This window comes from Rhipicephalus microplus, chromosome 2 (assembly GCF_043290135.1).
Source record: "Rhipicephalus microplus isolate Deutch F79 chromosome 2, USDA_Rmic, whole genome shotgun sequence".
In the NCBI taxonomy this organism is placed as follows: Eukaryota; Metazoa; Arthropoda; class Arachnida; order Ixodida; family Ixodidae; genus Rhipicephalus; species Rhipicephalus microplus.
Window position 1 is genome coordinate 75,653,088 of NC_134701.1, and position 25,425 is coordinate 75,678,512.

At 46.6% G+C, this 25,425-nt stretch overlaps 10 non-coding genes across 10 annotated transcripts; all 10 read left to right on the forward strand.

Annotated features, from left to right (window-relative positions):
- Nucleotides 1-1,944: 1,944 nt before the first annotated feature.
- TRNAR-CCU (transfer RNA arginine (anticodon CCU)) lies at nt 1,945-2,020 on the forward strand. Its single transcript has one exon. It is a non-coding gene; the product is annotated as a tRNA-Arg (tRNA).
- A 394-nt stretch (nt 2,021-2,414) lies between these two features.
- On the forward strand, nt 2,415-2,487 carry TRNAR-UCU (transfer RNA arginine (anticodon UCU)). The gene has a single exon. It is a non-coding gene; the product is annotated as a tRNA-Arg (tRNA).
- A 4,142-nt stretch (nt 2,488-6,629) lies between these two features.
- Nucleotides 6,630-6,702, forward strand: TRNAR-CCU (transfer RNA arginine (anticodon CCU)). Its single transcript has one exon. It is a non-coding gene; the product is annotated as a tRNA-Arg (tRNA).
- Nucleotides 6,703-7,798: 1,096 nt separating this feature from the next.
- On the forward strand, nt 7,799-7,871 carry TRNAR-CCU (transfer RNA arginine (anticodon CCU)). Its single transcript has one exon. It is a non-coding gene; the product is annotated as a tRNA-Arg (tRNA).
- An 868-nt stretch (nt 7,872-8,739) lies between these two features.
- Nucleotides 8,740-8,812, forward strand: TRNAR-UCU (transfer RNA arginine (anticodon CCU)). Its single transcript has one exon. It is a non-coding gene; the product is annotated as a tRNA-Arg (tRNA).
- Nucleotides 8,813-10,375: 1,563 nt separating this feature from the next.
- On the forward strand, nt 10,376-10,448 carry TRNAR-UCU (transfer RNA arginine (anticodon UCU)). Its single transcript has one exon. It is a non-coding gene; the product is annotated as a tRNA-Arg (tRNA).
- Nucleotides 10,449-16,263: 5,815 nt separating this feature from the next.
- Nucleotides 16,264-16,336, forward strand: TRNAR-UCU (transfer RNA arginine (anticodon UCU)). Its single transcript has one exon. It is a non-coding gene; the product is annotated as a tRNA-Arg (tRNA).
- Nucleotides 16,337-21,785: 5,449 nt separating this feature from the next.
- TRNAR-UCU (transfer RNA arginine (anticodon UCU)) lies at nt 21,786-21,858 on the forward strand. Its single transcript has one exon. It is a non-coding gene; the product is annotated as a tRNA-Arg (tRNA).
- A 2,033-nt stretch (nt 21,859-23,891) lies between these two features.
- Nucleotides 23,892-23,966, forward strand: TRNAR-CCU (transfer RNA arginine (anticodon CCU)). The gene has a single exon. It is a non-coding gene; the product is annotated as a tRNA-Arg (tRNA).
- A 627-nt stretch (nt 23,967-24,593) lies between these two features.
- Nucleotides 24,594-24,666, forward strand: TRNAR-UCU (transfer RNA arginine (anticodon UCU)). The gene has a single exon. It is a non-coding gene; the product is annotated as a tRNA-Arg (tRNA).
- The last annotated feature ends 759 nt before the right edge of the window (nt 24,667-25,425 follow it).

Here is a 25,425-nt window from a genome sequence, read left to right on the forward strand (position 1 = left end):
GATGGTGTGTTTTACTGTAACCTAGAGTAAAAGCACTAATGAAAGAAACGCCAGTGCATCGGTCGCACATCGCTCTTGTGGCCTAACGAATAAGGCATCGGTCTTCTAAACCGGGGATGGCGGGTTCGAGTCCTGGTGGGGGTGGGTGATCCTTTTTCATTAACAAAAAATGTTTCTGCTACACTTTTCTTGCTTGAAACAAAGCATATGCGTTTCCTTTTCCCCTATATTTCTTTGGATGATGTGTTCTATTGTCACCTAGAGTAAAAGCGCAAATGAAAGAAACGCCAGTGCAACGCCCGAACATCGCCCTCGTGGCCTAAGGGATAAGGCATCGGTCTCCTAAACCCGGGATTGCGGGTTCGAGTCCCGCCAAGGGTGGGTTATTGTTTTTCATTAACAAAGGGTTTCTGCTACAGTTTTTTCGCTTTAACCAAAGCAAGTGCATTTCCCTTTCTCCTATATTCCTTTCGATGGTGTGTTCTACAGTAACCTAAGGTAAAAGCGCTAATGAATGGAACACCAGTGCAACAATCGCACATTGCTTTCGTGGCGTAACGGATAGGCATCGGAATTCTTAACCGGGGATGGCGGGTTCCAGTCTCGCCGAGTGTGGGTTATCCTTTTTCATTAACAAAGGGTTTGTGCTACAGTTTTCTTCCGTGAAGCAAAGCATATGCGTTTCCTTTTCCCCTATATTCCTTTCGTTGGTGTGTTCTACTGCAACCTAGAGTAAAAGCGCTAATGAAAGGAACGCCAGTGCACCGCCCACTATTGCCCTCGTGGCCTAACGGATAAGGCATCGGTCTCCTAAACCGGGGACAGCGGGTTCGAGTGCCGCCGAGGTTGGGATATCTTTTTTCATTACCAAAGGGTTTGTGCTACAGTTTTCTTGCTTGAAGCAAATTATTTGCGTTTCCTTTTCCCCTATATTCCTTTAGATGATGTGTTCTTCTGTAACCTAGAGTAAACGCGCTAATGAAAAGAACGCCAGGGCATCACTCGCACATCGCCCTCGTGGCCTAACGGATAAGGCATCGGTCTCCTGAACCGGGGATTGCGGGTTCGAGTCCCACCAAAGGTGGGATATTCTTTTTCATTACCAAGGGTTTCTGCTACAGTTTTCTTGCTTCAACCAAAGCATGTGCATTTCCCTTTCTCCTATATTAATTTCGATGATGTGTTCTACTGCAACCTAGTGTAAAAGCGCTGATGAATGGAACGCCAGTGCAACAATCGCTTATTGCTCTCGTGGCGTAACGGATAAGGCATCGGTATTCTTAACCGGGGATGGCGGGTTCCAGTCCCGCCGAGTGTGGGTTATCCTTTTTCATTACCAAGGTTTTCTGCTACAATTTTCTTGCTTGAAGCAAAGCATATGCGTTTCCTTTTCCCCTATATTCCTTTCGATGGTGTGTTCTACAGTAACCTAGAGTAAAAGTGCTAATGAAAGGAACGCCAGTGCATCGCTCGCACATCGCCCTCTGGCCTAACGCATAAGGCATCGGTCTCCTAAACCGGGGATTGCCGGTTCGAGTCCCACCAAGGGTGAGTTATCCTTTTCATTAACAAAGGGTTTGTGCTACAGTTTTCTTCCGTGAAGCAAAGCATATGCGTTTCCTTTTCCCCTATATTCCTTTCGTTGGTGTGTTCTACTGCAACCTAGAGTAAAAGCGCTAATGAAAGGAACGCCAGTGCACCGCCCACTATCGCCATCATGGCCTAACGGATAAGGCATCGGTCTCCTAAACCGGGAATTGCGGGTTCGAGTCCCGCTGAGGGTGGGTTACTCTTTTTCATTAACAAAGGGTTTGTGCTACAGTTTTCTTGCGTGAAGCAAAGCATATGCGTTCCCTTTTCCCCTAAATTTCTTTCGTTGGTGTGTTCTACTGCAACCTAGAGTAAAAGCGCTAATGAAAGGAACGCCAGTGCACCGCCCACTACCCCCTTGTGGCCTAACGGATAAGGCATCGGTCTCCTAAACCGGGGACTGCGGGTTCGAGTCCCGCCGAGGTTGGGATATCCTTTTTCATTACCAAAGGGTTTGTGCTACAGTTTTCTTGCTTGAAGCAAATCATATGGGTTTCCTTTTCCCCTATGTTCCTTTAGATGATGTGTTCTTCTGTAACCTAGAGTAAACTCGCTAATGAAAAGAACGCTAGTGCATCGCTCGCACATCGCCCTAATGGCCTAACGGATAAGGCGTCGGTCTCATAAACCGGGGATTTCGGGTTCGAGTCCCGAGAAGGGTGGGTTATACTTTTTCATTAACAAAGGGTTTCTCCCACAGTTTTCTTGCTTGAATTAAAGCATATGCATTTCTATTTCCCCTATATTCTTTTCTATGGTGTGTTCTACTGCAACCTAGAGTAAAAGCGCTAATGAAAGGAACGCCAGTGCATCGCCCGCACATCGTCCTCGTGGCCTAACGGATAAGGCATCGGTCTTCTAAACCGGGGATTGCGGGTTCGAGTCCCGTCGAGGGTGGGTTATCTTTTTTTACTAACAAAGGGTTTCTCCCACAGTTTTCTTGCTTGACCCAAGCTTATGCATTTCCCTTTCCCCTATATTCCTTTCGATGGTGTGTTTTACTGTAACCTGGAGTAAAAGCGCTAATTAAAGGAACGCCAGTGCATCGGTCGCACTTCGCTCTTGTGGCCTAATGAATAAGGCATCGGTCTACTAAACCGGTATTGCGGATTCGAGTCCGGCCGAGGGTGGGTTATCCTTTTTCATTACCAAGGGTTTCTGCTACAGTTTTCTTGCCTAAAGCAAAGCATATGCGTTTCCTTTTCCCCTATAGTCCTTTCGAAGTTGGGTTCTACAGTAACCTAGAGTAAAAGTGCTAACGAAAGGAACGTCAGTGCATCGCTCGCACATCGCCCTCGTGGCCTAACAAATAAGGCATCGGTCTCCTAAACCGAGGATGGCGGGGTCGAGTCCCGCCGAGGGTGGGATATTCTTTTTCATTAACAAAGGGTTTCTGCTACAGTTTTCTTGCTTGCAGCAAAGCATATGTGTTTTTTTCCCCCTATATTCCTTTCGATGGTGTGTTCTACTGCAACCTAGTGTAAAAGCGCTGATGAATGGAACGCCAGTGCATCGCCCGAACATCGCCCTCGTGGCCTAACGGATAAGGCATCGGTCTCCTAAACCGGGGATTGTGGGTTCGAGTCCAGCCGGGGGTAGGTTATTTTTTTTTCATTCACCGAAAGGTTTCTGATACGGTTTTCTTGCTTGAAGCAAAGCTTATGCGCTTCTTTTCCCCTTAATTGCTTCCGGTGTTGTGTTCTACTGTAACCTAGAGTAAACGCGCTAATGAAAGGAACGCCAGTGCATCACTCGCACATCGCCCTCGTGGCCTAACGAATAAGGCATCGGTCTTCTAAACGGGGGATGGCGGGTTCGAGTCCCGCCGAGGGTGTGTTATCCTTTTTCATTAACAAAGGTTTTCTGCTACAGTTTTCTTGCTTCAACCAAAGCATGTGCATTTCCCTTTCTCCTATATTAATTTCGATGATGTGTTCTACTGTAACCTACAATAAAAGCGCTAATGAAAGGAACGCCAGTGCAACAATCGCACATTGCTCTCGTGGCGTAACGGATAAGGCATCGGTATTCTTAACCGGGGATGGCGGGTTCCAGTCCCGCCGAGTGTGCGTTATCCTTCTTCATTACCAAGGTTTTCTGCTACAATTTGCTTGCTTGAAGCAAAGCATATGCGTTTCCTTTTCCCCTATATTCCTTTCGATGGTGTGTTCTACAGTAACCTAGAGTAAAAGTGCTAATGAAAGGAACGCCAGTGCATCGCTCGCACATCGCCCTCTGGCCTAACGGATAAGGCATCGGTCTCCTAAACCGGGGATTGCCGGTTCGAGTCCCACCAAGGGTGAGTTATTCTTTTTCATTAACAAAGGGTTTGTGCTACAGTTTCCTTCCGTGAAGCAAAGCATATGCGTTTCCTTTTCCACTCTAATTCTTTCGTTGGTGTGTTCTACTGCAACCTAGAGTAAAAGCGCTAATGAAAGGAACGCCAGTGCTCCACCCACTATCGCCATCATGGCCTAACGGATAAGGCATCGGTCTCCTAAACCGGGGATTGCGGGTTCGAGTCCCGCCAAGGGTGGATTACTCTTTTTCATTAAAAAAGGGTTTGTGCTACAGTTTTCTTGCTTGAAGCAAAGCATATGCGTTTTCTTTTCCCCTATATTCCTTTGGAAGATGTGTTCTACTGCAACCTAGAGTAAAAGCGCTAATGAAAGGAACGCCAGTGCTTCACTCGCACATCGCCCTCATGGCCTAACGGATAAGGCATCGATCTCCTGAACCGGGGATTGCGGGTTCGAGTCCCACCAACGGTGGAATATTCTTTCTCATTACCAAGGGTTTCTGCTACAGTTTTCTGGCTTCAACCAAAGCATCTGCGTTTCCTTTTCCCCTATATTCCTTTCGATGGTGGGTTCTACAGTAATCTAGAGTAAACGTGCTAATGAAAGGAACGCTAGTGCATCGCTCGCACATCGCCCTCGTGGCCTAACGGATAAGGCATCGGTCTCCTAAACCGGGGATTGCGGGTTCGAGTTCACCAAGGGTGAGTTATTCTTTTTCATTAACAAAGGGTTTGTGCTACAGTTTTCTTGCGTGAAGCAAAGCATATGTGTTCCCTTTTCTCCTAAATTTTTTTCGTTGGTGTGTTCTACTGCAACCTAGAGTAAAAGCGCTAATGAAAGGAACGCCAGTGCACCGCCCACTACCCTCTTGTGACTTAACGGATAAGGCATCGGTCTCCTAAACCGGGGACTGCGGGTTCGAGTCCCGCCGAGGTTGGGATATCCTTTTTCATTACCAAAGGGTTTGTGCTACAGTTTTCTTGCTTGAAGCAAATCATATGCGTTTCCTTTTCCCCTATATTCCTTTAGATGATGTGTTCTTCTGTAACCTAGAGTAAACGCGCTAATGAAAAGAACGCTAGTGCATCGCTCGCACATCGCCCTAATGGCCTAACGGATAAGGCGTCGGTCTCATAAACCGGGGATTGCGGGTTCGAGTCCCGAGAAGGGTGGGTTATACTTTTTCATTAACAAAGGGTTTCTCCCACAGTTTTCTTGCTTGAACCAAAGCATATGCATTTCTATTTCCCCTATATTCCTTTCGATGGTGTGTTCTACTGCAACCTAGAGTAAATGCGCTAATGAAAGGAACGCCAGTGCATCGCCCGCACATCGTTCTCGTGGCCTAACGGATAAGGCATCGGTCTCATAAACCGGGGTTTGCGGGTTCGAGTCCCGCGGAGGGTGGGTTATACTTTTTCAATAACAAAGGGTTTCTCCCACAGTTTTCTTGCTTGAACCAAAGCATATGCATTTCCATTTCCCCTATATTCCTTTCGATGTTGTGTTCTACAGTAACCTAGAGTAAACGCGCTAAGGAAAGTAACGCCAGTGCATCACTCGCACATCGCATTCGTGGCCTAACGGATAAGCCATCGGTCTTCTAAACCGGGGATTGCGGGCTCGAGTCCCGTCGAGGGTGGGTTATCCTTTTTTACTAACAAAGGGTTTCTCCCACAGTTTTCTTGCTTGAACCCAAGCATATGCATTTCCCTTTACCCTATATTCCTTTCGATGGTGTGTTTTACTGTAACCTGGAGTAAAAGCGCTAATGAAAGGAACGCCAGTGCATCGGTCGCACTTCGCTCTTGTGGCCTAACGAATAAGGCATCGGTCTTCTAATCCGGGGATGGCGGGTTCGAGTCCTGCTGGGGTGGGTGATCCTTTTTCAATAACAAAAGGGTTTCTGCTACAATTTTCTTGCTTGAAGCAAAGCATATGCGTTTCCTTTTCCCCTATATTTCTTTGGATAATGTGTTCTATTGCAACCTAGAGTAAAAGCGCCAATGAAACGAACGCCAGTGCATCACTCGCATATCGCCCTCGTGGCCTAACGGATAAGGCATCGGTCTCCTAAACCGGGATTGCAGGTTCGAGTCCCGCCAAGGGTGGGCTATTCTTTTTCATTAACAAAAGGTTTCTGCTACAGTTTTCTTGTTTGAAGCAAAGCATATGCGCTCCTTTTCTCCTATATTCCTTTCGATGGTGTGTTTTACTGTAACCTAGAGTAAACGCGCTAATGAAAAGAACGCTAGTGCATCGCTCGCACATCGCCCTCGTGGCCTAAAAAAAAGGCATCGGTCTTCTAAACGGCGGTTTGCGGGTTCGAGTCCCGCCGACGGTGTGTTATCCTTTTTCGTTAACAAAGGGTTTCTGCTACAGTTTCTTGCTTCAACCAAAGCATGTGCATTTCCCTTTCTCCTATATTTATTTAAATGGTGTGTTCTACTGTAACCTAAAGTAAAAGCGCTAATGAAAGGGACGTTAGTGCGTCAATCGCACATTTCTTTCGTGGCCTAACGGATAAGCCATCGGTCTTCTTAACCGGGGATTGATGGTTCGAGTCCCGCAGAGTGTGGGTTATCCTTTTTCATTACCAAGGGTGTTTGCTACTGTTTTCTTGCTTGAAGCAAAGCATAAGCGTTTCCTTTTCTCCTATATTCCTTTCGATGGTGTGTTCTACAGTAACGTAGAGTAAAAGCGCTAATGAAAAAAGCGCCAGTGCATCGCTCGCACATCGCCCTCGTGGCCTAACGGATAAGGCATCGGTCTCCTAAACCGGGGATTGCGGGTTCGAGTCCCGCCGAGGTTGGGATAACCTTTTTCATTACCAAAAGGTTTGTGCTACAGTTTTCTTCCTTGAAGCAAATTATATGCGTTTGCTTTACCCCTATATTCCTTTGGATGATGTATTCTACTGTAACCTAGAGTAAACGCGCTATTGGAAAGAACGCTAGTGCATCGCTCGCACATCGCCCTCTTGGGCTAACGAGTAAGGCATCGGTCTTCTAAACGGGGGATCGCGGGTTCGAGTCCCACCGAGGGTCGGTTATCCTTTTTCATTAACAAAGGGTTTTGCTAGTTTTTTCGCTTGAACCAAAGCAAGTCCATTTCCCTTTCTCCTATTTTCCTTTCGATGGTGTGTTCTTCTGTAACCTAAAGTAAAAGCGCTAATGAAAGGAACGCCTGTGCATCGCTCGCAATTGCCCTCGTGGCCTAACGGATAAGGCGTCGGACTTCTAAACCGGGGATTGCGGGTGCGAGTGCCGCCGAGGGTGGGTTATCCTTTTTCATTACCAAGGGTTTGTGCTACAGTTTTCTTGCTTGAAGCAAAGCACATGCGTTTCCTTTTCCCCTCTATTCCTTTCGATGTTGTGTTCTACTGTAACAGAGAGTAAACGCGCTAATGGAAGGAACGCCAGTGCAATACTCGCACATCGCCTTCGTGGCCTAACGAATAAGGCATCGGTCTTCTAAACCGGGAATTTCGGGTTCGAGTCCCGCTGAGGGTGGGTTATATTTTTTTACTAACAAAGGGTTTCTCCCACAGTTTTCTGGCTTGAACCAAAGCATATGCGTTTCCTTTTCCACTATATTCCTTTCGTTGGTGTGTTCTACTGCAACCTAGAGAAAAAGCGCTAATGAAAGGAACGCCAGTGCACCGCCCGCTATCGCCATCATGGCCTAACGGATAAGGCATCGGTCTCCTAAACCGGGGATTTCGGGTTCGAGTCCCGCCGAGGGTGAGATATTTTTTTTCACTAATAAAGGGTTTCTGCTACAGTTTTCTTGCTTGCAGCAAAGCAAATGCGTTTTCTTTTCCGCTGTATTCCTTTCAATGGTGTGTTCTACTGCAACCGAGTGTAAAAGCGCTAATGAAAGGAACGCCAGTGCATCGCCCGCACATCGCCCTCGTGGCCCAACGGATAAGGCATCGGTCTCCTAAACCGGGGATTGCGGGTTCGAGTCCCGCCGAGGGTAGGTTATTTTTTTTTTCATTCACCGAAAAGGTTTATGCTACAGTTTTTTTGCTTGAAGCAAAGCTTATGCGCTTCTTTTCCCCATGTATTCCTTTCGATGTTGTGTTCTACTGTAACCTAGAGTAAACGCGCCAATAAAAGGAACCCCATGGCATCACTCGCACATCGGCCTCGTGGCCTAACGAATAAAGCATCGGTATTCTAAAAAGGGGATTGCGGGTTCGAATGCCGCGGAGGGTGGGTTATCCTTTTTTATTAACAAAGGGTTTCTCCCAAAGTTTTCTTGCTTGAACCAAAGCATGTGCTTTTCCTTTTCCCCTATATTCCTTTCGATGATGGCTTCTACTGTAACCTAGAGTAAACGCGCTAATGAAAAGAATGCTAGTGCATCGCTCGCACATCGCCCTCATGGCCTAACGGATAAGGCATCGGTCTCCTAAACCGGGAATGACAGATTCGAGTTCCACCGAGGGTGGGTTACTCTTTTTCATTAACAAAGGGTTTGTGCTACAGTTTTCTTGCTTGAAGCAAAGCATGTGCATTTCCTTTCCCCCTATATTCCTTTCGATGATGAGTTCTACTGCAACCTAGAGTAAAAGCGCTAATGAAAGGAACGCCTGTGCATCGCTGGCACATCGCCCTCGTGGCCTAACGGATAAGGCACCGGTCTTCTAAACCAGGATTGCGGATTCGAGTCCCGCCGAGGGTGGGTTATCCTTTTTCAATACCAAGGGTTTCTGCAACAGTTTTCCTTTTTGAAGCAGAGCATATGCGTTTCCTTTTCCCCTATATTCCTTTCGATGGTGTGTTCTACAGTAACCTAGAGTAAACGTTCTAATGAAAGGAACGCCAGTGCATCGCTACACATCGCCCTTGTGGCCTAACGGATAAGGCATCGGTTTTCTAAACCGGCGATTGCGGGTTCAAGTCCCGCCGAGGGTGTGTTATCCTTTTTCAATACCAAGGGTTTCTGCTACAGTTTTCTTGTTTGAAGCAAAGCATATGCGCTCCTTTTCTCCTAAATTCCTTTCGATGGTGTGTTTTACTGTAACACAGAGTAAACGCGCTAATGAAAAGAACGGTAGTGCAACGCTCGCACATCGCCCTCGAGGCCTAACGAATAAGGCATCGGTCTTCTAAACGGGGGATTGTGGATTCGAGTCCCGCCGAGGGTGGGTTATCCTTTTTCAATACCAAGGGTTTCTGCAACAGTTTTCTTGCTTGAAGCAGAGCATATGCGTTTCCCTTTCTCCTATATTAATTTAAATGGTGTGTTCTACTGTAACCTAGAGTAAACGCGCTAATGAAAAGAACGCTAGTGCATCACTCGCACATCGCCCTAATGGCCTAACGGATAAGGCATCGGTCTTCTAAACCGGGGATGGCGGGTGCGAGTGCCGCCGAGGGTGGGTTATCCTTTTTCATTACCGAGGGTTTGTGCTACAGTTTTCTTGCTTGAAGCAAAGCATATGCGTTTACTTTTCCCCTATATTCCTTTCGATGTTGTGTTGTACTGTAACCTAGAGTAAACGCGCTAATGAAAGGAACGCCAGTGCAACACTCGCACATCGCCTTCGTGGCCAAACGGGTAAGGCATCGGTATCCTAAACCGGGATTGCAGGTTCGAGTCCCGCCAAGGGTGGGCTATTCTTTTTCATTAACAAAAGGTTCCTGCTACAGTTTTCTTGTTTGAAGCAAAGCATATGCGCTCCTTTTCTCCTATATTCCTTTCGATGGTGTGTTTTACTGTAACCTAGAGTAAACGCGCTAATGAAAAGAACGCTAGTGCATCGCTCCCACATCGCCCTCGTGGCCTAAAGAATAAGGCATCGGTCTTCTAAACGGGGGATTGCGGGTTCGAGTCCCGCCGAGGGTGTGTTATCCTTTTTCATTAACAAAGGGTTTCTGCTACAGTTTTCTTGCTTCAACCAAAGCATGTGCATTTTCCTTTCTCCTATAATAATTTAAATGGTGTGTTCTACTGTAACCTAGAGTAAACGTGCTAATGAAAGGAACGCCAGTGCATTGCTCGCACATCGCCCTCGTGGCCTAACGAATAAGGCATCGTTCTCCTAAACCGGGGATTGCGGGTTCGAGTCCCGCCAAAGGTGGGATATTCTTTTTCATTAACAAAGGGTTTTTTCTACAGTTTTCTTGCTTGAAGCAAATCATATGCGTTCCCTTTTCCCCTAAATTTCTTTCGTTGGTGTATTCTACTGCAACCTAGAGTAAAAGCGCTAATGAAAGGAACGCCTGTGCATCGCTGGCACATCGCCCTCGTGGCCTAACGGATAAGGCACCGGTCTTCTAAACCAGGATTGCGGATTCGAGTCCCGCCGAGGGTGGGTTATCCTTTTTCAATACCAAGGGTTTCTGCAACAGTTTTCTTTTTTGAAGCAGAGCATATGCGTTTCCTTTTCCCCTATATTCCTTTCGATGGTGTGTTCTACAGTAACCTAGAGTAAACGTTCTAATGAAAGGAACGCCAGTGCATCGCTACACATCGCCCTTGTGGCCTAACGGATAAGGCATCGGTTTTCTAAACCGGCGATTGCGGGTTCAAGTCCCGCCAAGGGTGTGTTATCCTTTTTCAATACCAAGGGTTTCTGCTACAGTTTTCTTGTTTGAAGCAAAGCATATGCGCTCCTTTTCTCCTAAATTCCTTTCGATGGTGTGTTTTACTGTAACACAGAGTAAACGCGCTAATGAAAAGAACGGTAGTGCAACGCTCGCACATCGCCCTCGAGGCCTAACGAATAAGGCATTGGTCTTCTAAACGGGGGATTGTGGATTCGAGTCCCGCCGAGGGTGGGTTATCCTTTTTCAATACCAAGGGTTTCTGCAACAGTTTTCTTGCTTGAAGCAGAGCATATGCGTTTCCCTTTCTCCTATATTAATTTAAATGGTGTGTTCTACTGTAACCTAGAGTAAACGCGCTAATGAAAAGAACGCTAGTGCATCACTCGCACATCGCCCTAATGGCCTAACGGATAAGGCATCGGTCTTCTAAACCGGGGATGGCGGGTGCGAGTGCCGCCGAGGGTGGGTTATCCTTTTTCATTACCGAGGGTTTGTGCTACAGTTTTCTTGCTTGAAGCAAAGCATATGCGTTTACGTTTCCCCTATATTCCTTTCGATGTTGTGTTGTACTGTAACCTAGAGTAAACGCGCTAATGAAAGGAACGCCAGTGCAACACTCGCACATCGCCTTCGTGGCCAAACGGATAAGGCATCGGTATCCTAAACCGGGATTGCAGGTTCGAGTCCCGCCAAGGGTGGGCTATTCTTTTTCATTAACAAAAGGTTCCTGCTACAGTTTTCTTGTTTGAAGCAAAGCATATGCGCTCCTTTTCTCCTATATTCCTTTCGATGGTGTGTTTTACTGTAACCTAGAGTAAACGCGCTAATGAAAAGAACGCTAGTGCATCGCTCGCACATCGCCCTCGTGGCCTAAAGAATAAGGCATCGGTCTTCTAAACGGGGGATTGCGGGTTCGAGTCCCGCCGAGGGTGTGTTATCCTTTTTCATTAACAAAGGGTTTCTGCTACAGTTTTCTTGCTTCAACCAAAGCATGTGTATTTTCCTTTCTCCTATAATAATTTAAATGGTGTGTTCTACTGTAACCTAGAGTAAACGTGCTAATGAAAGGAACGCCAGTGCATTGCTCGCACATCGCCCTCGTGGCCTAACGAATAAGGCATCGTTCTCCTAAACCGGGGATGGCGGGTTCGAGTCCCGCCAAAGGTGGGATATTCTTTTTCATTAACAAAGAGTTTTTTCTACAGTTTTCTTGCTTGAAGCAAATCATATGCGTTCCCTTTTCCCCTAAATTTCTTTCGTTGGTGTATTCTACTGCAACCTAGAGTAAAAGCGCTAATGAAAGGAACGCCAGTGCTTCACTCGCACATCGCCCTCGTGGCCTAACGGATAAGGCATCGGTCTCCTGAACCGGGGATTGCGGGTTCGAGTCCCACCAAAGGTGGAATATTCTTACTCAATACCAAGGGTTTCAGCTACAGTTTTCTTGCTTGAAGCAAAGCATCTGCGTTTCCTTTTCCTTTATATTCCTTTCGATGGTGGGTTCTACAGTAACCTAGAGTAAACGTGCTAATGAAAGGAACGCTAGTGCATCGCTCGCACATCGCCCTCGTGGCCTAACGGATAAGGCATCGGTCTCCTAAACCGGTGATTGCGGGTTCGAGTCCACCAAGGGTGAGTTATCCTTTTTCATTACCAAGGGTGTTTGCTACAGTTTTCTTGCTTGAAGCAAAGCATAAGCGTTTTCTTTTCTCCTATATTCCTTTCGATGGTGTGTTCTACAGTAACGTAGAGTAAAAGCGCTAATGAAAGAAACGCCAGTGCATCGCTCGCACATCGCCCTCGTGGCCTAACGGATAAGGCATCATTCTCCTAAACCTGGGATTGCGGGTTTGAGTCCCGCCGAGGTTGGGATAACCTTTTTCAGTACCAAAGGGTTTTGCTAGTTTTCTCGCTTGAACCAAAGCAAGGGTATTTCCCTTTCTCCTATTTTCCATTCGATGGTGTGTTCTTCTGTAACCTAAAGTAAAAGCGCTAATGAAAGGAACGCCAGTGCATCGCTCGCCTATTGCCCTCGTGGCCTAACGGATAAGGCGTCGGACTTCTAAACCGGGGATTGCGGGTGCGAGTGCCGCCGAGGGTGGGTTATATTTTTTTTACTAACAAAGAGTTTCTCCCACAGTTTTCTTGCTTGAACCAAAGCATATGCATTTTCTTTTCCCCTATATTCCTTTCGATAGTGTGTTTTACTGTAACCTAAAGTAAAAGCGCTAATGAAAAGAACGCCAGTGCATCGCTCGCACATCACCCTCGTGGCCTAACGGATAAGGCATCGGTCTCCTATACCGGGGATGGCGGGGTCGAGTCCCGCCGAGGGTGAGATATTTTTTTTCATTATAAAGGGTTTCTGCTACAGTTTTCTTGCTTGCAGCAAAGCAAATGCGTTTTCTTTTCCGCTATATTCCTTTCGATGGTGTGTTTTACTGCAACCTAGAGTAAAAGTGCTAATGAAAGGAACGCCAGTGCATCGCCCGCACATCGCCCTCGTGGCCCAACCTATATTCCTTTCGACGGTGTGTTCTCCAATATTCCTTTCGACGGTGTGTTTTAGTGTAACCTAGAGTAAACGCGCTAATGAAAAGAACGCTAGTGCATCGCTCGCACATCGCCCTCGTGGCCTAAAGAATAAGGCATCGGTCTTCTAAACGGGGGATTTCGGGTTCGAGTCCCGCCGAGGGTGTGTTATCCTTTTTCATTAACAAATGGTTTCTGCTACAGTTTTCTTGCTTCAACCAAAGCATGTGCATTTTCCTTTCTCCTATAATAATTTAAATGGTGTGTTCTACTGTAACCTAGAGTAAACGCGCTAATGAAAAGAACACTAGTGCGTCGCTCGCACATCGACCTAATGGCCTAACGGATAAGGCATCGGTATTCGAAACCGGGGATATCGGGTTCGAGTCCCGCCGATTGTGGGTTACTCTTTTTCATTAACAAAGGGTTTGTGCTACAGTTTTCTTGCTTGAAGCAAAGCGTATGCGTTTCCTTTTCCCCTATATTCCTTTGGAAGATGTGCTCTACTGCAACCTAGAGTAAATGCGCTAATGAAAGGAACGCCTGTGCATCGCTCACACATCGCCCTCGTGGCCTAACGGATAAGGCATGGGTCTTCTAAACCGGGATTGCGGGTTCGAGTCCTGCCGACGGTGGGTTATACTATTTCAATACCAAGGGTTTCTGCTACAGTTTTCTTGCTTGAAGCAAAGCATATGCGTTTCCTTTTCCCCTATATTCCTCTCGATGGTGGGTTTTACAGTAACCTAGAGTAAAAGTGCTAATGAAAGGAACGCCAGTGCATTGCTCGCACATCGCCTTCGTGGCCTAACGGATAAGGCATCGGTCTCCTAAACCGGGAGTGCGACTTCGAGTCCCGCGAAGGGTATGTTATTTTTTTTTCATTCACAGAAAAGGTTTCTGCTACAGTTTTCTTGCTTGAAGCAAAGCATATGCGCTTCTTTTCCCCTATATTCCTTTCGATGGTGGGTTCTACTGCAACCTAGAGTAAAAGCGCTAATGAATGGAACGCCAGTGCATCGCCCGCACATCGCCCTCGTGGCCTACCGAATAAAGCATCGGTCTCCTAAACCGGGGAGTGCGAGTTCGAGTCCCGCCGAGGGTATGTTATTTTTTTTTTTCATTCACAGAAAAGGTTTCTGCTACAGTTTTCTTGCTTGAAGCAAAGCATATGCGCTTCTTTTCCCCTATATTCCTTTCGATGTTGTGTTTTACTGTAACCTAGAGTAAACGTGCTAATGAAAAGAACGTCAGTGCATCACTCGCACATCGCCTTCGAGGCCTAACGGATAAGGCATCGGTCTTCTAAACCGGGGATTGCGGGTTCGAGTCCCGCCGAGGGTGGGTTATATTTTTTTTACTAACAAAGAGTTTCTCCCACAGTTTTCTTGCTTGAACCAAAGCATATGCATTTTCTTTTCCCCTATATTCCTTTCGATAGTGTGTTTTACTGTAACCTAGAGTGAAAGCGCTAATGAAAAGAACGCCAGTGCATCGCTCGCACATCACCCTCGTGGACTAACGGATAAGGCATCGGTCTCCTATACCGGGGATGGCGGGGTCGAGTCCCGCCGAGGGTGAGATATTTTTTTTCATTATAAAGGGTTTCTGCTACAGTTTTCTTGCTTGCAGCAAAGCAAATGCGTTTTCTTTTCCGCTATATTCCTTTCGATGGTGTGTTTTACTGCAACCTAGAGTAAAAGCGCTAATGAAAGGAACGCCAGTGCATCGCCCGCACATCGCCCTCGTGGCCCAACCTATATTCCTTTCGACGGTGTGTTCTCCAATATTCCTTTCGACGGTGTGTTTTACTGTAACCTAGAGTAAACGCGCTAATGAAAAGAACGCTAGTGCATCGCTCGCACATCGACCTCGTGGCCTAAAGAATAAGGCATCGGTCTTCTAAACGGGGGATTTCGGGTTCGAGTCCCGCCGAGGGTGTGTTATCCTTTTTCATTAACAAATGGTTTCTGCTACAGTTTTCTTGCTTCAACCAAAGCATGTGCATTTTCCTTTCTCCTATAATAATTTAAATGGTGTGTTCTACTGTAACCTAGAGTAAACGCGCTAATGAAAAGAACACTAGTGCATCGCTCGCACATCGACCTAATGGCCTAACGGATAAGGCATCGGTATTCGAAACCGGGGATATCGGGTTCGAGTCCCGCCGATTGTGGGTTACTCTTTTTCATTAACAAAGGGTTTGTGCTACAGTTTTCTTGCTTGAAGCAAAGCGTATGCGTTTCCTTTTCCCCTATATTCCTTTGGAAGATGTGCTCTACTGCAACCTAGAGTAAATGCGCTAATGAAAGGAACGCCTGTGCATCGCTCACACATCGCCCTCGTGGCCTAACGGATAAGGCATGGGTCTTCTAAACCGGGATTGCGGGTTCGAGTCCTGCCGACGGTGGGTTATACTATTTCAATACCAAGGGTTTCTGCTACAGTTTTCTTGCTTGAAGCAAAGCATATGCGTTTCCTTTTCCCCTATATTCCTCTCGATGGTGGGTTTTACAGTAACCTAGAGTAAAAGTGCTAATGAAAGGAACGCCAGTGCATTGCTCGCACATCGCCTTCGTGGCCTAACGGATAAGGCATCGGTCTCCTAAACCGGGAGTGCGACTTCGAGTCCCGCCAAGGGTATGTTATTTTTTTTTCATTCACAGAAAAGGTTTCTGCTACAGTTTTCTTGCTTGAAGCAAAGCATATGCGCTTCTTTTCCCCTATATTCCTTTCGATGGTGGGTTCTACAGTAACCTAGAGTAAAAGTGCTAATGAAAGGAACGCCAGTGCATCGCTCGCACATCGCCCTCGTGGCCTAACGGATAAGGCATCGGTCTCCTAAACCGTGGATGGCGGGGTCGAGTCCCACCGAGAGTGGGATATTCTTTTTCATTAACAAAGGGTTTCTGCTACAGTTTTCTTGCTTGCAGCAAAGCATGTGCGTTTCCTTTTCCCCTATATTCCTTTCGATGGTGTGTTCTACTGCAACCTAGAGTAAAAGCGCTAATGAATGGAACGCCAGTGCATCGCCCGCACATCGCCCTCGTGGCCTACCGAATAAAGCATCGGTCTCCTAAACCGGGGAGTGCGAGTTCGAGTCCCGCCGAGGGTATGTTATTTTTTTTTTTCATTCACAGAAAAGGTTTCTGCTACAGTTTTCTTGCTTGAAGCAAAGCATATGCGCTTCTTTTCCCCTATATTCCTTTCGATGTTGTGTTTTACTGTAACCTAGAGTAAACGTGCTAATGAAAAGAACGTCAGTGCATCACTCGCACATCGCCTTCGAGGCCTAACGGATAAGGCATCGGTCTTCTAAACCGGGGATCGCGGGTTCGAGTCCCGCCGAGGGTGGGTTATATTTTTTTTACTAACAAAGAGTTTCTCCCACAGTTTTCTTGCTTGAACCAAAGCATATGCATTTTCTTTTCCCCTATATTCCTTTCGATAGTGTGTTTTACTGTAACCTAGAGTGAAAGCGCTAATGAAAAGAACGCCAGTGCATCGCTCGCACATCACCCTCGTGGCCTAACGGATAAGGCATCGGTCTCCTATACCGGGGATGGCGGGGTCGAGTCCCGCCGAGGGTGAGATATTTTTTTTCATTATAAAGGGTTTCTGCTACAGTTTTCTTGCTTGCAGCAAAGCAAATGCGTTTTCTTTTCCGCTATATTCCTTTCGATGGTGTGTTTTACTGCAACCTAGAGTAAAAGCGCTAATGAAAGGAACGCCAGTGCATCGCCCGCACATCGCCCTCGTGGCCCAACCTATATTCCTTTCGACGGTGTGTTCTCCAATATTCCTTTCGACGGTGTGTTTTACTGTAACCTAGAGTAAACGCGCTAATGAAAAGAACGCTAGTGCATCGCTCGCACATCGCCCTCGTGGCCTAAAGAATAAGGCATCGGTCTTCTAAACGGGGGATTTCGGGTTCGAGTCCCGCCGAGGGTGTGTTATCCTTTTTCATTAACAAATGGTTTCTGCTACAGTTTTCTTGCTTCAACCAAAGCATGTGCATTTTCCTTTCTCCTATAATAATTTAAATGGTGTGTTCTACTGTAACCTAGAGTAAACGCGCTAATGAAAAGAACACTAGTGCATCGCTCGCACATCGACCTAATGGCCTAACGGATAAGGCATCGGTATTCGAAACCGGGGATATCGGGTTCGAGTCCCGCCGATTGTGGGTTACTGTTTTTCATTAACAAAGGGTTTGTGCTACAGTTTTCTTGCTTGAAGCAAAGCGTATGCGTTTCCTTTTCCCCTATATTCCTTTGGAAGATGTGTTCTACTGCAACCTAGAGTAAATGCGCTAATGAAAGGAACGCCTGTGCATCGCTCACACATCGCCCTCGTGGCCTAACGGATAAGGCATGGGTCTTCTAAACCGGGATTGCGGGTTCGAGTCCTGCCGACGGTGGGTTATACTATTTCAGTACCAAGGGTTTCTGCTACAGTTTTCTTGCTTGAAGCAAAGCATATGCGTTTCCTTTTTCCCTATATTCCTCTCGATGGTGGGTTTTACAGTAACCTAGAGTAAAAGTGCTAATGAAAGGAACGCCAGTGCATTGCTCGCACATCGCCTTCGTGGCCTAACGGATAAGGCATCGGTCTCCTAAACCGGGAGTGCGACTTCGAGTCCCGCCAAGGGTATGTTATTTTTTTTTTCATTCACAGAAAAGGTTTCTGCTACAGTTTTCTTGCTTGAAGCAAAGCATATGCGCTTCTTTTCCCCTATATTCCTTTCGATGGTGGGTTCTACAGTAACCTACAGTAAAAGTGCTAATGAAAGGAACGCCAGTGCATCGCTCGCACATCGCCCTCGTGGCCTAACGGATAAGGCTTCGGTCTCCTAAACCGTGGATGGCGGGGTCGAGTCCCACCGAGAGTGGGATATTCTTTTTCATTAACAAAGGGTTTCTGCTACAGTTTTCTTGCTTGCAGCAAAGCATGTGCGTTTCCTTTTCCCCTATATTCCTTTCGATGGTGTGTTCTACTGCAACCTAGAGTAAAAGCGCTAATGAATGGAACGCCAGTGCATCGCCCGCACATGGCCCTCGTGGCCTACCGAATAAAGCATCGGTCTCCTAAACCGGGGAGTGCGAGTTCGAGTCCCGCCGAGGGTATGTTATTTTTTTTTTCATTCACAGAAAAGGTTTCTGCTACAGTTTTCTTGCTTGAAGCAAAGCATATGCGTTTCTTTTCCCCTATATTCCTTTCGATGTTGTGTTTTACTGTAACCTAGAGTAAACGTGCTAATGAAAAGAACGTCAGTGCATCACTCGCACATCGCCTTCGAGGCCTAACGGATAAGGCATCGGTCTTCTAAACCGGGGATTGCGGGTTCGAGTCCCGCCGAGGGTGGGTTATCCTTTTTTATTAACAAAGGGTTTCTCCCACAGTTTTCTTGCTTGAACCAAAGCATATGCATTTCCTTTTCCCTATATTCCTTTCGATGGTGTGTTTTACTGTAACCTAAAATAAAAGCGCTAATGAAAGGAACGCCAGTGCATCGGTCGCACATCGCTCTTGTGGCCTAACGAATAAGGCATCGGTCTTCTAAATGGAAGATTGCGGGTTCGAGTCCCGCCGAGGGTGGGTTATCCTTTTTCATTAACAAAGGGTTTCTGCTACAGTTTTCTTGCTTGAACCAAAGCATGTGCATTTCCCTTTCTCCTAAATTAATTTCGATTGTGTGTTCTACTGTAACCTAAAGTAAAAGCGCTAATGAAAGGGATGTTAGTGCGTCAGCCGCACATTTCTCTCGTGGCCTAAGGGATAAGGCATCGGTCTTCTTAACCGGAGATTGATGGTTCGAGTCCCGCCGAGTGTGGGTTATCCTTTTTCATTACCAAGGGTGTTTGCTACAGTTTTCTTGCTTGAAGCAAAGCATAAGCGTTTCCTTTAACCCTACATTCCTTTCGATGGTGTGTTCTACAGTAACGTAGAGCAAAAGCGCTAATGAAAGAAACGCCAGTGCATCGCTCGCGCATCGCCCTCGTGGCCTAACGGATAAGGCATCGGTCTCCTATACCGGGGATGGCGGGGTCGAGTCCCGCCGAGGGTGAGATATTTTTTTTCATGATAAAGGGTTTCTGCTACAGTTTTCTTGCTTGCAGCAAATCATATGCGTTTCCTTTTCCCCTATATTCCTTTCGATGGTGTGTTCTTCTGTAACCTAAAGTAAAAGCGCTAATGAAAGGAACGCCAGTGCATCGCTCGCCTATTGCCCTCATGGCCTAACGGATAATACATCAGACTTCTAAACCGAGGATTGCGGGTGCGAGTGCCGCCGAGGGTGGGTTATCCTTTTTCATTACCAAGAGTTTGTGCTACAGTTTTCTTGCATGAAGCAAAGCATATGCGTTTACTTTTCCCCTATATTCTTTTCGATGTTGTGTTCTACTGTAACCTAGAGTAAACGCGCTAATGAAAGGAACGCCAGTGCAACACTCACACATCGCCTTCGTGGCGTAACGGATAAAGCTTCGGTCATCTAAACCGGGAATTTCGGGTTCGAATCCCGCTGAGGGTGGGTTATATTTTTTTACTAACAAAGGGTTTCTCCCACAGTTTTCTTGCTTGAACCAAAGCATATGCATTTTCTTTTCCCCTATATTCCTTTCGATTGTGTGTTTTACTGTAACCTAGAGTAAAAGCGCTAATGAAAAGAACGCCAGTGCATCGCTCGCTCATCACCCTCGTGGACTAACGGATAAGGCATCGGTCTCCTATACCGGGGATTGCGGGTTCGAGTCCCACCGAGGGTGGGTTATCCTTTTTCAATACCAAGGGTTCCTGCAACAGTTTTCTTGCTTGAAGCAAAGCATATGCGTTTACTTTTCCCCTATATTCCTTTCGATGTTGTGTTCTACTGTAACCTAGAGTAAACGCGCTAATGAAAGGAACGCCAGTGCAACACTCACACATCGCCTTCGTGGCCTAAGGGATAAGGCATCGGTCTTCTTAACCGGGGATTGATGGTTCGAGTCCCGCCGAGTGTGGGTTATCCTTTTTCATTACCAAGGGTGTTTGCTACAGTTTTCTTGCTTGAAGCAAAGCATAATGTTTCCTTTAACCCTATATTCCTTTCGATGGTGTGTTCTACAGTAACGTAGAGTAAAAGCGCTAATGAAAGAAACGCCAGTGCATCGCTCGCGCATCGCCCTCGTGGCCTAACGGATAAGGCATCGGTCTCCTATACCGGGGATGGCGGGGTTGAGTCCCGCCGAGGGTGGGTTATATTTTTTTACTAACAAAGGGTTTCTCCCACAGTTTTCTTGCTTGAACCAAAGCATATGCGCTCCTTTTCTCCTAAATTCCTTTCGATGGTGTGTTTTACTGTAACACAGAGTAAACGCGCTAATGAAAAGAACGGTAGTGCAACGCTCGCACATCGCCCTCGTGGCCTAACGAATAAGGCATCGGTCATCTAAACCGGGAATTTCGGGTTCGAATCCCGCTGAGGGTGGGTTATATTTTTTTTACTAACAAAGGGTTTCTCCCACAGTTTTCTTGCTTGAACCAAAGCATATGCGCTCCTTTTCTCCTAAATTCCTTTCAATGGTGTGTTTTACTGTAACACAGAGTAAACGCGCTAATGAAAAGAACGGTAGTGCAACGCTCTCACATCGCCCTCGTGGCCTAACGAATAAGGCATCGGTCTTCTAAACGGGGGATTGTGTATTCGAGTCCCGCCTAGAGTGGGTTATCCTTTTTCAATACCAAGGGTTTCTGCAACAGTTTTCTTGCTTGAAGCAGAGCATATGCGTTTCCTTTTCCCCTATATCCCTTTGGATAGTGTGTTCTACTGTAACCTAGAGTAAACGCGCTAATGAAAGGAATGCCAGTGCATCGCTCGCACATCACCCTCGTGGCCTAACGGATAAGGCATCGGTCTCCTAAACCGGGGATTGCGGGTGCGAGTCCCGCCGAGTGTGGGTTATCCTTTTTACATTACCAAGGGTTTTTGCTACAGTTTTCTTGCTTGAAGCAAATCATATGCGTTTCTTTTTCCCTTATATTCCTTTGGATGATGTGTTCTACTGTAACCTAGAGTAAACGCGCTAATGAAAAGAACGCTAGTGCATCGCTCGCACATCGCCCTCTTGGCCTAACGAATAAGGCATCGGTCTTCTAAACAGGGGATTGCGGGTTCGAGTCCCGCCGAGGGTTGGTTATCCTTTTACATTAACAAAGGGTTTTGCTAGTTTTCTCGCTTGAACCAAATCAAGTGCATTTCCCTTTTTCCTATATTCCTTTCAATGGTGTGTTGTACTGCAACCTAGAGTAAAAGCGCTAATGAAAGGAACGCCAGTGCATCGCTCGCACATCGCCCTCGTGGCCTAACAGGTAAGGCATTGGTCTCCTAAACAGCGGATGGCGGGGTCGAATCCCGCCGAGGGTGGGATATTCTTTTTCATTATCAAAGGGTTTCTGCTACAGTTTTTTTGCTTGCAGCAAAGCAAATGCGTTTTCTTTTCCCCTATATTCCTTTCGATGGTGTGTTCTACAGCAACCTAGAGTAAAAGCGCTAATGAAAGGAACGCCAGTGCATCGCCCGCACATCGCCCTCGTGGCCTAACGGATAAGGCATCGGTCTCCTAAACCGGGGATATCGGGTGCGAGTGCCGCCGAGGGTGGGTTATCCTTGTCCATTACCAAGGGTTTGTGCTACAGTTTTCTTGCTTGAAGCAAAGCATATGCGTTTCCTTTTCCCCTATATTCCTTTCGATGTTGTATTCTACTGGAACCTAGAGTAAACGCGCTAATGAAAGGAACGCCAGTGCATCACTCGCACATAGCCTTCGTGGCCTAACGGATAAGGCATCGGTCTTCTAAACCGGGAATTGCGGGTTCGAGTCCCGCCGAGGGTGGGTTATCCTTTTTTACTAACAAAGGGTTTTTCCCACAGTTTTCTTCCTTGAACCAAAGCATATGCATTTTCTTTTCCCCTATATTCCTTTCGATGATGGGTTCTACTGTAACCTAGAGTAAACGCGCTAATGAAAGGAACGCCAGTGCATCGCTCGCACGTCGCCCTCGTGGCCTAACGGATAAGGCATTGGTATTCCAAACAGGGAATTGCGGATTTGAGTCCCGCGGAGGGTGGGTTATTTTTTTTATTACCAAAGAGTTTCTCCCAAAGTTTTCTCGCTTGAACCAAAGCTTATGCATTTCCTTTTCCTCTATATTCCTTTCGATGATGGGTTCTACTGTAACCTAGAGTAAACGCGCTAATGAAAAGAACGCTAGTGCATCGCTCGCACATCGCCATCATGGCCTTACGGAGAAGGTATCGGTCTCCTAAACCGGGGATTGCTGGTTCGAGTCCCACCGAGGGTGAGTTACTCTTTTTCATTAACAAAGGGTTTGTGCTACAGTTTTCTTGCTTGAAGCAAAGCATATGCATTTCCTTTCCTCCTATATTCCTTTCGATGATGAGTTCTACTCCAACCTAGAGTAAAAGCGCTAAAGAAAGGAACGCCTGTGCATCGCTCGCACATCGCCCTCGTGGCCTAACGAATAAGGCATCGGTGTTCCAAACGGGGGATTGCAGGTTCGAGTCCCGCCAAGGGTGGGTTATTCTTCTTCATTAACAAAGGGCTTCTGCTACAGTTTTCTTGTTTGAAGCAAAGCATATGTGCTCCTTTTCTCCTATATTCCTTTCGATGGTGTGTTTTACTGTAACCTAAAGTATACGCGCTAATGAAAAGAACGCTAGTGCTACGCTCGCACATCGCCCTCGTGGCCTAACGAATAAGGCATCGGTCTTCCAAACCGGGATTGCGGATTCGAGTCCCGCCAAGGGTGGGTTATCTTTTTTCAATACCAAGGGTTTCTGGAACAGTTTTCTTGGTTGAACCGAAGCATGTGCATTTCCTTTTCTCCTATATTAATTTCGATGGTGTGTTCTACTGTAACCTAAAGTAAAAGCGCTAATGAAAGGAACGTTAGTGCATCAATCGCACGTTGCTCTCGTGGCCTAACGGATAAGGCATCGGTCTTCCAAACCGGGATTGCGGATTCGTGTTTCGCCGAGGGTGGGTTATCCTTTTTCAATACCAAGGGTTTCTGCAACAGTTTTCTTGCTTGAAGCAGAGCATATGCGTTTCCTTTTCCCCTATATTCCTTTCGATGGTGCGTTCTACAGTAACCTAGAGTAAAAGTGCTGATGAAAGGAACGCCAGTGCATCGCTCGCACATCGCCCTCTTGGCCTAACGAATAAGGCATCGGTCTTCTAAACAGGGGATTGCGGGTTCGAGTCCCGCCGAGGGTTGGTTATCCTTTTTCATTAACAAAGGGTTTTGCTAGTTTTCTCGCTTGAACCAAATCAAGTGCATTTCCCTTTTTCCTATACTCCTTTCAATGGTGTGTTCTACTGCAACCTAGAGTAAAAGCGCTAATGAAAAGAACGCCAGTGCATCGCTCGCACATCGCCCTCGTGGCCTAACAGATAAGGCATTGGTCTCCTAAACCGCGGATGGCGGGGTCGAGTCCCGCCGAGGGTGGGATATTCTTTTTCATTATCAAAGGGTTTCTGCTACAGTTTTTTTGCTTGAAGCAGAGCATATGCGTTTCCTCTTCCCCTATATTCCTTTCGATGGTGCGTTCTACAGTAACCTAGAGTAAAAGTGCTGATGAAAGGAACGCCAGTGCATCGCTCGCACATCGCCCTCGTGGCCTAACGATCAAGGCATCGGTCTTCTAAACCGGGGATTGCGGGTTCGAGTTCCGCCGAGTGTGGGTTATCCTTTTTACATTACCAAAGGTTTTTGCTACAGTTTCCTTGCTTGAAGCAAAGCATACGCGTTTCCTTTTCCCCTATATTCCTTTCAAATGTGTGTTCTACAGTAACCTAGAGTAAAAGTGCTAATGAAAGGAACGCCAGTGCATCGCTTGCACATCGCCCTCGTGGCCTAACGGATAAGGCATCGGTCTCCTAAACCGGGGACTGCGGGTTCAAGTCCCGCCGAGGTTGCGATATCCTTTTTCATTACCAAAGGGTTTGTGCCACAGTTTTCTTGCTTGAAGCAAATCATATGCGTTTCCTTTTCCCTTAAATTCCTTTGGATGATGTGTTCTACTGTAACCTACAGTAAACGCGTTAATGAAAAGAACGCTAGTGCATCGCTCGCACATCGCCCTCTTGGCCTAACGAATAAGGCATCGGTCTTCTAAACAGGGGATTGCGGGTTCGAGTCCTGCCGAGGGTTGGTTATCCTTTTTCATTAACAAAGGGTTTTGCTAGTTTTCTCGCTTGAACCAAATCAAGTGCATTTCCCTTTTTCCTATATTCCTTTCAATGGTGTGTTCTACTGCAACCTAGAGTAAAAGCGCTAATGAAAGGAACGCCAGTGCATCGCTCGCACATCGCCCTCGTGGCCTAACAGATAAGGCATTGGTCTCCTAAACCGCGGATGGCGGGGTCGAGTCCCGCCGAGGGTGGGATATTCTTTTTCATTATCAAAGGGTTTCTGCTACAGTTTTTTTGCTTGCAGCAAAGCAAATGCGTTTTCTTTTCCCCTATATTCCTTTCGATGGTGTGTTCTACTGCAACCTAGAGTAAAAGCGCTAATGAAAGGAACGCCAGTGCATCGCTCGCACATCGCCCTCGTGGCCTAACGGATAAGGCATCGGTCTTCTAAACCGGGAATTGCGGGTTCGAGTCCCGCCGAGGGTGGGTTATCCTTTTTTACTAACAAAGGGTTTCTCCCGCAGTTTTCTTGCTTGAACCAAAGCGTATGCATTTTCTTTTCCCCTATATTCCTTTCGATGATGGGTTCTACTGTAACCTAGAGTAAACGCGCTAATGAAAGGAACGCCAGTGCATCGCTCGCACGTCGCCCTCGTGGCCTAACGGATAAGGCCTCGGTCTCCTAAACCGGGGATTGCTGGTTCGAGTCCCACCGAGGGTGAGTTACTCTTTTTCATTAACAAAGGGTTTGTGCTACAGTTTTCTTGCTTGAAGCAAAGCATATGCATTTCCTTTCCTCCTATATTCCTTTCGAGGATGAGTTCTACTGCAACCTAGAGTAAAAGCGCTAATGAAAGGAACGTCTGTGCATCGCTCGCACATCGCCCTCGTGGCCTAACGAATAAGGCATCGGTCTTCCAAACGGGGGATTGCGGGTTCGAGTCCCGCCAAGAGTGGGTTATTCTTCTTCATTAACAAAGGGTTTCTGCTGCAGTTTTCTTGTTTGAAGCAAAGCATATGTGCTCCTTTTCTCCTATATTCCTTTCGATGGTGTGTTTTACTGTAACCTAAAGTATACGCGCTAATGAAAAGAACGCTAGTGCTACGCTCGCATATCGCCCTCGTGGCCTAACGAATAAGGCATCGGTCTTCCAAACCGGGATTGCGGATTCGTGTCCCGCCAAGGGTGGGTTATCCTTTTTCAGTACCTAGGGTTTCTGCAACAGTTTTCTTGCTTGAACCAAA